At 45.7% G+C, this 12,184-nt stretch overlaps 1 protein-coding gene across 2 annotated transcripts in view; it reads right to left on the bottom strand.

Annotated features, from left to right (window-relative positions):
• The window catches only part of LMX1B (LIM homeobox transcription factor 1 beta), a 194,210-nt gene that overhangs the window by 56,414 nt on the left and 125,612 nt on the right, over positions 1-12,184 (bottom strand). For both annotated transcript variants that reach the window (XR_005554238.1, XR_005554240.1), the window contains 2 exons: positions 10,850-11,072; positions 7,813-8,045 (listed from right to left, as the gene is read on the bottom strand). The gene's annotated coding sequence lies outside the window, so the exon portion shown is untranslated. The remainder of the gene's footprint in view (positions 1-7,812; positions 8,046-10,849; positions 11,073-12,184) is intronic.

Genomic DNA, 12,184 nt, shown 5'->3' with positions numbered 1-12,184 from the left:
GAGCCCTGGTCCTTTGCTGGGCCTCATGGAGCACACGTTTGGGGAAGCAACTTGTATTTTTATCAATGGTTTTTAAAAAGGGAGGGTGTTCTATGATTGAATTTGGACCACATCACCTCCATTTTGCTGTTATTGTACAACAGAGGTACATCAAGAAGGAAGGAAATGGGAAGCAGAGGAAGGAAGGAAGGAAGGAGAGGAAAGGGAGAAAGGAAAGAGAGGAAAGGAATGAAGGATGGAAGGGGAAGGCAGGGGAAGAAAGAAAGAAAAAAGGAAGGAAGGAAGGAAGGGATGAGACTGAGAGAAGGAAGGAAGGGATGAGACTGAGAGAAGGAAGGAAGGAAAGAAGGAAGGGAGGAAATGAAGGAGAAAGAAAGAGAAAGAAGGCAAGGAAGGAAGGAAGGAAGGAAGGGGAAGGGATGAGACTGAGAGAAGGAAGGAAGGAAGGAAAGAAGGAAATGAAGGAGAAAGAAAGAAAGAAAGAAAGAAAGATGGATGACAGGTATAGAGATGGCCCATAAACTTGTGATTTGATTTAATTTTCAACAAAAGAGAAGAAAAAGTGATCATGTTGCCTGCATTTCATTTTACTCACTTTTAAATGCAAACGGAAATAAATCTTAAGGTTCCTCCAACCATATTTTTGGGGAATGAAGCCTCTGACATTTGTCATTTGCCAAAGCAAATGTTACCCTTCAAACGACGCTCTTAGACCCTGCCAGCCTGACAAGGTAGAATTTATTTCAAAGACCCTAACCAGCATTTGTTTTTGTGGGGGGGGGGGGACACACATAAATCAGACATTCCTTTTTTTTTTTTTTTTTAAAGCAGCCTCTTCAGAAGCTGCATGTTTAGCATGTTTCTCACACGTTTGTGTCGTTTGGGATTATTAATCAGTGGTTATTTAAAAAAAAAAAGAAAGAAAGAAAGAAAAAAAGAACAAGTTTCTAGCCCTTATGCCCGGAGGGAAGAGAAGCTGGGAATGCAATCGTAAAAATCTCCAAAGCTAAGCGGGTAACTTTATTTCTGCTCTGCAAGCCTTCAGACAATGGACCGAGTTACATTCCAGAGGCTTTATTCCAAAAATTCTTTTCGGTGGCTTTTCTCAGATGGCTGTATTTTGGGGCGGGGGGGGGAAGGAGAGGAGAGGAGGGAAGGATAATTTAATTTGAGGGCCAAAGTCTCTGTTGTGGTGTCACTCAGGGCAGGAGATTCCCAGGAATTACGAAAGTTCATAAGGTCACAGACATAGAGGGGGGGAAAATAGTGACAAGGGGAAAAAAAAAGGTGGTGGTAGCCCCTCAAAATTGTTCACGGCAGGAACCCCGGGATTGTTTCTTGACAGACTGCCTTTCCTGCAGACGGGCTTATGAGCCTCTGCTCTCCAGGTGCTTGCCGCCGTTTTTGCATTTTTGCTTCTTTCCCCGGGACGGGACGACACATTTTATTCTTTGACCCGGCCGATCTGTCTTTCCTGCGCTGGAGAGATGTTGATCGGGTGAAGGATGATGGGTGGGAAAAAAAAGGGGGGACCCGTGGAATTAGCCTTGCTGGCAATCTAGCTGGTCTTCAATTTAAGAGTTTGGTTTAAACAAATTAAACAGCAGGGATGGTTCCCTTGAGTTTCCTTCCTTCCTTCCTTCCTTCCTTCCTTCCTTCCTTCCTTCCTTCCTTGCTTCATCTCCTTCCTTCCTTCTTCTTGCTCCTTCCTTCCTTCCTTCCTTCCTTCCGTCCTTCCTTCCTTCCTTCTTCTTGCTCCTTGCTTCATCTCCTTTCTTCCTTCTTCTTGTTCCTTCCTTCCTTCTTTCCTTCCTTCCTTCCTTTCTTCCTTCCTTCCTTTCTTCCTTTTCCTTTCTTCCCTCCCTCCCTCTCTCCCTTCTTCCTCCTCCCCACCCTCCTCCTCCTCCTCCTCTCTTTTTCTCTATCACTCTCTCTTTCTTTCTTTATCACAATCCAGACCTTCATCGGCTTGTTTAACTAGGACACTGGAGAATGACTCGTTTTTCTTGACTGGCTCAGCAACATGTGGGCCATTCAACTGACCGGTCATAGGTCAGCTCCCACTGAATGGCAGGTGAGCGTACCAAAGACTGGAAGGGCGATGGCTTTGAAAAGAGACAGCCAAGGGGGACGTTATAGATCTTTGGAAATGCCTGAGGGGGACGTCAACCAGAAGCAATCCACAACATGTTTTCGTAGGATACGGAGCAGCCGTCTTAAGTTACGAGAAGGCAGGTTCTCATCAAATGTTAGAAAACTACCCAAGAGTAAAAACAGTTTGACACTGGAGCCAATCCCTTCTTCCCAGGAGGTCTTTTGGGCAGAGGTGTCTGTCAGGGATGCTTTGATTGGATTCCTGCACCAGGAAGAGTTGGCCTTCATGACTTCAACAAGACCTGAGCATCAGAAATGTGATCAGAAGTTTAGATAGCAGATCAGAGGCGAGTCTAGAGTTACTGCCTTCAGCCCCCAGGAGCAATTATGGTTTGATGGAACCCTGTAAGCTTTCAGACCATCAAAGAGAAGAGGTCCTAAATGTTTTTCCCCAAACATTTCAAGCCTGCTGTGGAGGCTTCAGAACCTGGGGAAGGTTCTGAGTAGCCAGCTTCCTTGACCTTAGTTGGAAGCCCTCGTCTTTCGTTCCTCACTGGCTTGGCGTCTCCAAGCATGAGCTGCCAGGCTTGGCTTTATCTGTACGCTGAAAGAGGCCAGTTGCAACACGTCTCTGTCAGCTGTGGAGGTGTCATCATTCCTTCCTTCCAGCTTTGATGGGCAATGAGGCCGCCATGGCTGCTGTCACTCAAAGGGTGTCAAGAAAAGAGCTTTTTAATCCCATTAACAAGGTCTTGTCTCTTTCTCATTGCCAAGGCTAATTACGAGAGCTGAAAACATGCCGAGGTGTCTCTCCAACAGGTTGAAGAGGATGAATGTGCCTGATGCACAGCAAAGGAGTTTGATTTTTCCAGAGGGTCTCTTCTCTCTCCCCCCAAAATAAAAGCATGGTACTTGCAGACTCTGATCAATTATTTAGACTCTTTAATCCCCCCACCCCAAATTCGGTTGTAAACATCTATAAAAAAGATGTTGAGACTCTAGTGCAAAGAATAGCAACAAAGATGATTAGGGAATGGTGGCTAAAACATATGAAGAACGGTTGCAGGAATTGAGTAGGTCTAGTTTAATGAATGAGATGGCTGGATGGAGTCACTGAAGCAGTAGGTGTGAACTTAAATGGACTCCAGAAGATGGTAGAGGACAGGAAGACCTGGAGGAACATTGTCCATGGGGTCGCGATGGGTCGGACACGACTTCGCAATTAACAAGAACAACAACAACAACAGTTTAATGAAGAGAAGGACCTGGGAAGACATGATAGCAGTCTTCCAATATTTGAGGGGCTGTCACAGAGAGGAGGGGGTCAGCCTATTTTCCAAAGCACCTGAAGGCCAGACAAGAAACAATGGATGGAAACCAATCAAGGAGAGAAGCAACCTAGAAATAAGGAGAAATTTCCTGACAGTGAGAACAATTAATCAGTGGAACGACTTGCCTCCAGAAGCGGTGAATGCTCCAACACTGGAGTTTTCTAAAAACACTTTTTAATAAGAGATTGGAAAAGAAATGGTATAGGTTGGACTAGAAGACCTCCAAGGTCCCTTCCAGCTCTATTATTCTGTTATTCTGCTCAGAGATCATGCTTGCATTTATTTTATTTTATTTTTTGCAAATCCAAGGGCGTAGCAGGAAAGAGCAAACAATGCATTGGCCCCTCCCTGAGATATTCTCATTTCTTTCCATTTTTCTTGATGAAAATAAAAACAAATGGATCTCCACATAGGGCATCGGGAAAAAAAGGCCTATTTTTGTTTCAAAGAACCAGAGAAAAGGGGAATTTCAGCTCAGTTCTTGTAGACTGAAGTGGAATATCTTCTATTTTTCTGATGTGAACTGCCTAACCCCCCAGATGCAACTTTTACATCTTTTTTTCCCCCTTTAGCTCATCAACTGCATGCATATTTGATGACTTGGAAACAATATCGGCAAAATAAATGAGCATTCTGCAGGGTTCCTGATGCGCTTAATTGTCTGTTGGCTTCACAAGAGAAGAAAGCTCTAACTCAAGGAATATAGATGGGGACAGCAGGAGGGATAAACGGTGACATTCGAAGCCATCATCCTTTTAAAATCTCCAGAAGTTCCTTAAATCAGGGATGGGAAACCATCCTCACGTGCACAGCTCCAGTACGGTGGGCTGCTCTAAATCTGAGAAGAGGACTCATCCTTTTTATTCCCCTGCTGCTTTTCTTTCTCCTTCTCTCCATTCTTCTTCTACCCAGCCCATACATTGCTGCACAATCTTTCCCTACTGTATTAAAGAAACACCCACTGTTGCCCCGATGCAACACAATCTGAGGCCTTATTTCTTTCCCCTTTGGGTTGCAAGTTGAAGTAGAAAACAGTGTGTATGTGTGTGTGTGTGTGAAAGAGAGAGAGAGAAAAGAAGAAGAAGAAGAAGGAGGAGGAGGAGGAGGAGGAGGAGGAGGAGGAGCAGGAGGAGGAAGAGGAGGAGGAGGAGCAGGAGGAGGAAGAGGAAGAGGAGGAGGAGGAGGAGGAGAGGGAGGGAGACAGAGACAGAGAAAAGAAGAAGGAGAAGGAGAAGAAGGAGGAGGAGGGAGAGAGAGAGAGAGAATTTTGTTGTATAAGGACACTCCTTTTTGCCTGTGGATTAAAAAAAGGGGGGGAACCCAGTAACTCATTTATTGGAGTCCTTGGTATTGTCTGAACTTGGTGGTTTTCTGCAGATGTTTCATTGCACTGATGATATAATCTAGTTGGATAATAAACATCTGCAAATCAACACCCAATCTCAGAGAGCACCAAGGACCCCACAGTCCTCCTCCTCTCCTCTCCACAAACCCAACTCCCTTCTAGCACTGAGGATGTTCCCTAGTTGGGTAATGAAACATCTCTCCCCTCCCCCCAAAAAAGAGAAAGACGCCTCCACCAATCTCAGAGAGGACCCCACGGTTACAAATATCCTCCTCCATCGCTATCCCATTTATTGTTGGCACCACAAAATACGTCAACGTCAGAACTGTTTATCTTATTTCTGCCAACCGACAGGGCAGAGTTGTGGCTATTGTCAAGAAACGTCCATCGGGTGGCTTGTTAAACATGGATTCTGCCCTCCGTAGTGGGGTTTTCTCATTACGCCCGCAAAACTACAAGCCCCCCTATTGGTTTTTCTCGCCCTTTCTAATCTGCCGGCTTAATTGGGTGTGCGATTATTTAAATGTCACTGCCAGCCAGCTCATTTATGGACGGGTGAACAAAAGGAGGGGAGGGGGGAAGGAGAAGGGGAAACCGAGAGAAATAAATTAATAAAACATATTCACCCGCTTGTCTTCCGCTAGGGGGGGGGGGGAATGAAGAGTTTAACGGTGAGGAAGCTGGTCCCCATCTGGTGCTTGCCTTGGCGAAGCACGGGCGGGCGTGATGGATTTATCGTGGCATTACTATGCCTGATGTGAAATAATCTAACGGCAAGGCGGTTATAGCCCTAAAGAGAGCCATCAGATGCTTAGGAGACATGGATGTTTGAAGGGATTAACTATGCTTAAATCAATACGGGTCATGAAAACAGAACTAACCAATCTTGTGGTCACTCAATTATTTAAGGCGAGCGGCTGTATTCCCAACAGGGTGGAATTAAACACATGCTTAAGGGGAACTGCCAATTAAAGCCAGGCCCTTTACGGCTGAGTTAAAGGGAGAGCGGAATGGCGGTTCGAAGGAAGGCGCAATTTCCCTCGCGTCCGAAAAGCAGCATCTGGCAACATCTGGTAGGTAAGAAAAGGTGAAGCCGAGAAACTTTGGTCCTGGATTGTTTGAGCTCTGATAATAATTGGTGGGTAGGAGAAAACAAAGAATAAGAATTTCTACTTAGGAAACCAACATTTAGGGGGAAATGCTGGAACGGAGCCATCAGGCACCTGTTTTTCCTACAATCTGTCCAATGGAGAGCAAACCCCACCCCCTTCTAGCACTGATAATATTACCTAGTTGGGTCACGAAACGTCTGCAAGAAAACCACCAAGTGCAGAGAGCACCAAGGACTTCTCATTTCAACCCTGAGCTACCAATATTCTCCTTTATTGTTACCTTGGTCTTTCTCTCCAGTTGGATAGATTACTGAAGTAGGTAGTAGACCTCTCCCATGTTTAGGACCTAAGAATACTAAAGAGGAAATCGTGCAAGCCTGGAAGCCTGACTAGAAGGAAGATGAAACCCGAAGCTGCCTCTTCTAAAGTTGCTAATTATAAGAATATTGGCAAAAAAGCATAATCGGGGCAGACAACCGGCAGACGCCGATCGATTCCAGACCTTCAGAGTGGATTTATTGAAGGACGCTTCAAGAAGAGTCTTGTCCTTCCCCGTTCCATGAACGGAACAATTGCCCTGATGGATGGGAATGGATTGTTTTCCACTCTGAACTTGAAACCTGGTCTGTAACTCATCGATGTCTCAGTTCTGATCAAATATATTGAGAGCGGATGTCCCTGATGTTCCTCTCTCTCTCTTCTCAGATCCTATACAGGTAGTCCTCAACTTACGATCACAGCTGAGCCCAATGTTTCTATCGCTAAGCAAGACAGTTCTTGAGTTTTGTCCCATTTTACCACCTTCTTGTTAAGTGAATCATTGCAGTTAAGTTAGCAACACGGCTGGCCAATGACCCACCAAAAAGCCAGAGGGCTAGAAACTTTCTGAGCAACTCAAAAGCCAATCTCACCATCACGTTCAGAGTAGGAGAGAGAGAGAGAATCCCTGAGCATTTTTCTCCACCCTTTGGTTTTTGTGACATCAGGAGCTTTCCACCTCTCCGTCCTCTTAATATATTTGGGTGCATTTTTTTTTTAAATGACATTTCCAGCAGACTTTCTCTGAAGATTATGCTGGAGACAGGCTGCCAGGAATGAAACGAGAACTGGGGAGGGAGGGGTTATAGGAGAGGGGGGGGCGGAGGAGGAATCCAAGGTGAACATTCCAGAGCCATTACTTGGATCTGCACCTTTGCGCAGGAGATGAGACGGCCCCAGGCTCTCCACGCTGCGCCTTGAGGTGTAAGGATAGCCGCAAATGGCTAATCAGGATCATCTGTTCGGGTTTTCATTTTTCAGCGTTATTAGTGCTTCTTGGGACATGGCTGAGGAATGTGACAGATGCTTTTGAAGTCAAGAGCAAGGGGATTGTAAGGCTGGAGGCGTTTTTGGTGGCGTGCCGGTGACCTTCCTCCTTCACCTCTGGAGAGTGGGTGCCAGGAGTGGGGGGGGGGAGAGAGAAACCCTCCTTTCTGTTTACACGGGAAAGAAAGGAGAAGAGAAGGGGGCACATGCAAAAAGCCGGATATGGATAAAAGCAGGACAGTTAAAAGGCCTTTTAAACTTGGAGCAAATAATAAATGTCCACGAAAGTCATGAGTGGTATGAATAAGATGGAGAGTTGTGTTTCCCTTCCTTTATCTTTCCTCCTCTCCCTTTTCTTTCCTTTTCCTTTTCCTCCCATCTTTCCTTCTCCTTCTCCCTTTCCTTTCCTTTCCTTTCCTTTCCTTTCCTTTCCTTTCCCCTTTTCTTACCCACTCTCAGCCAGCCATTGAAACTTAACCTGGGGACCTTCACAAGGGCTAATCGAGATCTTTCTTTCCAAATGCAACTCACTCCTACTGGACACGGTCGTGGCCACTCGCTGGTACCCTCGTAAAAAAAAAAAAAGAACCTGGAAGAATTCATCAAGGATCCCATGAATTCTCACCTGTTCACTAGAGGCAGACAGGCATGTTCCTGAAGATACGTTTCAAGTCAGGGAGAATTTGTTGAAATGCTCCCGTTGGATCCAATCTGCCAAGATTTCTTTTCGCTCACCCAATTCGAACCTGTCCCACAGCTTCACACAACTGTGCACACTGGCATGGAGACCAGCTGGATTGCTTGCAGTGCTCCGTACGAAGACTTGAGCCTCACCCTCCTCGTTTCACAGAAGCCTACCTGTTGCGACACAAATAGAATCCTTTAAAGCCCTTAAAATTAAAATCAAATGAACATGGAGGTCTCTTAAATTCCAGAACGCATCTGGCTGGCCATTGGAATGGCAGGGGAGGAAGATGCAAGGAAACAATGTGTGCGCGTAGGTGTGTGCACATTCTCCATTCTCAGTTTCCCAAAGGGCTTTTTTTTACCTCTGTGCAGGCAGTCCTTGACTTACGACCATGACCGAGCCCAAAATGTATGTCGCTAAGTGAGACAGTTATGTGAATTTTGCCCCATTTTAGCAATTGAATAACTGCAGTGACTTTAAATTGGTAACCCCGGTTGTTAAATGGATCTGGACTTCCCCATTGACTTTGCTTGTCGGAAGGTTGCAAAAGGGGATGATGTGACCCCGGACTCTGCTACCGTCGTAAATATGAGTCAGTTGAAGCATCTGAATTTTGATCACGCGACCACGGGGACGCTGCAACGGTCGTTTAAGTGTGAAACAGGGCCATAAGCCACTTTTTTCAATGCCATTGTGACTTTGAATGGTCACTTTATGAATTGTTACAGCTGTACAAAGCATTGCTGGCTGTGGAATTCTGGGAGTTGAAGTCCACATGCCTTAAAATTGTCAAGTTTGGGAAACACTGTCCTAGACAAATGAGTGTTTTCGTTAGCTGGTGACACCATTTTTCTATCTCTTTAACAGGGATCTATTTGTTAGGATCTGCCGAGATCGTGATTGACGGCAGGTGAATGAAACCGTCGAAACATTTGAGGAACCAGGGAGGTGTTAGGAAAGATTTCTCCAATGTCTTACGCGAAAGCATTTTGATTTTTAGCAGGAAAAAAAATTCTTCCTCTTAGCGCGGGGCAACGTCGAAAGTTATTGGCTTTTGAATTCCTCTTCCACCCTCCCAGAACTTCCACCCTGCCCTCTCTGAAGTGGTCCAGCTTCAACCACTCTCTAAAATGCAACAACATTAAATTGGCACAGCTTAGAAGCGTAATACGGACTTCCTTGCTGTGGTTTGGCAAAATTTATAATTGGAGATGCATTCTTTAAGAACGCTCCGGCTGGGCTAGCAAAGGCTGCCTCTGCCGGTTGTACTGGTGAACTGCAGTGTTTGAGCTAAGCATTGCGTCTCCATTCCTGAATGTCTAGATTCTCCATCATCCAGGTCATCAAGAGGCAAATGGACTTTCTTGACTTTTCCTTGAAGAGTTTTCGCTTCTCAACCCAGAAGCTTCTTCGGCTCTGACTGAACGGTGGAGAAATTTCGGTTTCTCCGAAGAACAGTGGAAGGAATTGGGTAGGGCTAGGCTACTGAAAAGAAAGACCAGCAGTGAACAGGATAGCGGTCTTCCAATATTTAAGGGGCTGCCACAAAGAAGAGGGGGTTCAATGCACCTAAAGGCAGAACAAGAAGCAACGGAGGGAAACAACTGAAGGAGAGAAGCAACCTGGAATTCAGGAGAAAATTCCTGGCAGGGGGAAAAATTAACCAGTGGAACGACTTGCCTCCAGAAGTTGTGGGACCTCCCTCCATCACTGGAGGTTTTTAAACAAGAGATTGGGCAACTATTTGTCTGAAATGGCATAGGGTCCCCTGCATGACCAGTGGGCTGGACTAGGAGACCTCCAGGGTCCCTTCCGACTTTGTTATTTTGTAGATCTGCTAACTAGATGGCAATTTTTATAGCCTCACTTCTCCACCTATGGCAAATTTCAGGAGTATAAATATGCCCTCCCTCCCCTCTTCTCTCCCTCCCCCAATGTTTCCCTCTTCGGGGTAAATTATACAACTTGGCACTTGGTTGGGATGCCTTCCAGTGACTACTGAATTTTCTCTCTCTCTCTCTCTCTTCGCCAGGATTCCTAGGTGTGGCAGGAAGCAACTCTTACGTTGCCTAGCTTGTTTTTCTTCTCTTGGTTCTCTCTTCTCCTTCTCCCCTTCATCTCACTGGTATGTGCATTCCTAGCAAGCATTAGTTGGGCCTAACAACCACGGAGAGGGAGGGAGGGGAACATGTAGCGCCTGCAGGAGGCCTGCCGAACCGACTGTTGAGGCATGATGAAACAGTGTCTTTCTCAACAACACCTGATGTGGTTGTAATTTAATGCATCTTCTTTGCAAGGGAAAGGCTCGTGGCCTAATCTTGGGTGGTGGCTCTCTTAAGAGGCCAGGCTAGCAAGGACGTGGCTTTTAAGCCATGAGATCAGCAGACAAACCTAGATGAAAAGGGAGCAGAAGATCAGCAGACAAGCCACAAACTTCCCTTCTGTCACTTGAAACCTAAAGCTTCTAAGACAGGTAATCCTCAGTTTACAACAGTTCATTTAGTGACTGCCCAAAGTTACAACGGCACGGGGGGGGGGGGAAAGTGACTTATGACCCTTTTTCATACTTACAACCGTGGCAGCATCCCTGTGGTCACGTGATCCAAATTTAGGCCCCATGACTTTCAAAGGAATTTGGGAAAGTTGAGGTTGCTTCAGGGCTACTGGCTGCTGCTGCTGCCACCATCATATGATCTTTATTTTCAACATTCTATGACAGTTTCCCAGCCAATCTAGCAATCCCTCACTCCCACCCAGTAACAGCCACTCATCAAATACTGTGAAATTCCGGTCATCTCACCTGAGACATCTGATTTTTCAATTGTTTTACTTCTTTGGTATTTTATTCTGATGGAAGGGGGGTGAAGGGGAAATTTTTCGAGAAAACAGATGTATCCGTGAATGTCCTACTGGCTAGCATGCATATTATTGCTCTGATCTGAAATATATTTTCATCTAGTATTGGAAATCTTACCTACGACTTTTATCCAAAGAGACTGTTCGAACACACGCTTTGCACAGAGTGTTGTCATGCACATGGAGTTGGCCTTCCAAAAAGCAAGTTGTCACAGATCTTTTCCGCTCGGTTTGCGTGAGGCAGGGGATGCACGAGCCAAGTACAAGGATAAAATGTTCAAAGCAGAGATCCTGAAGGGTTGATAGGCTGATCTGAACGGGTTCCGGATCCTACAAGGTGCCTGGGAAAAAAAAATGACAAGCTTTTTGAAGTTAGGGAAAGAAAGCATTCACCAGCTCTTGTAGGCAACCCAGATGACTTCTACTGATTAGGAGGCCCTTGAGGCTTCTCACACTCACTTTTGGCAAAAAACAAAGCCCTGACTCATCCTCCGAGACTCAGGGGGGATGGGGGAGAAGGAGAAGACAAAGGAGGACACATTCAGAAGACAGAAATCAGCTCTTTCAACCCATCCTGTGGCTTGGTTTTGGGGAGATTCCAGGGAACTTGCAGAGGAAGGAGAGGAAACTAAGGAAAAAACACTGTAAGAGATGACCAGACTGACCTGAGGGAGGGGTTAAATGCGTCATCAGTCTCTTTGTGCCCACAAGAGATCTAGGTCCCGCCCACCTTGAACTCCGATGATTCTTCTCTGCCGCCAATTTGCTTTGACCATTAGTAATTCAGATTCTATCTATCTATCTGTCTGTCTGTCTGTCTGTCTGTCTGCCTGCCTGCCTGCCTGCCTGCCTGCCTACCTATTCACATACACACACAAACACACACACATAAATTATTAGACGGATGCCATTAGTAAATGCACATAAACGCCCAAATCCAGATCTCCAGAAGGAAGACAGTATCCAATCTGAGATAAATTTGGCTTTTCTTGAAAACGGGGTACGTTAGCCGATGTCCCCTCCTCACTTTCTGCTCAGCAAGAACAAGGACGTATCAATAACCTACTTCATGACTGATCGATCGCTCTCAATTTGCCTCTTCCTCTTAAAAAAAAAAAAGGCAAGGCATTTTACTCCTCCAAAATAAACATCTGCAGCACTGAATGTAACCCGCATTAGTGTAAATCCCAGTTATGAGGCTCTTGAAAACTATGACTAATCTTATCCAGACACTGCAGAGTGACATGCTACGGTTAGTTGTCACTGGGCCGAGTAGGGCTTATTCTTACTACTGGGATGGAAAAAGGAAGGACAGGAGATCAAGCGGCTTGTACAAAATTGTCGATGTGTGGCAGGGATTAGAAGTGGCCCTTTTGGATAGGTGGAAGATGTTGGGATGGGCAGACATGTGGGTGGCACCGCCTTCCGACCTCATATTGCTTCCCATAGAGGT

This window comes from Crotalus tigris, unplaced genomic scaffold, assembly GCF_016545835.1.
Source record: "Crotalus tigris isolate CLP2741 ecotype Arizona unplaced genomic scaffold, ASM1654583v1 scf7180000024153.1733885, whole genome shotgun sequence".
NCBI lineage: Eukaryota > Metazoa > Chordata > Lepidosauria > Squamata > Viperidae > Crotalus > Crotalus tigris.
This window is presented reverse-complemented; position numbering and strand designations above follow the sequence as displayed.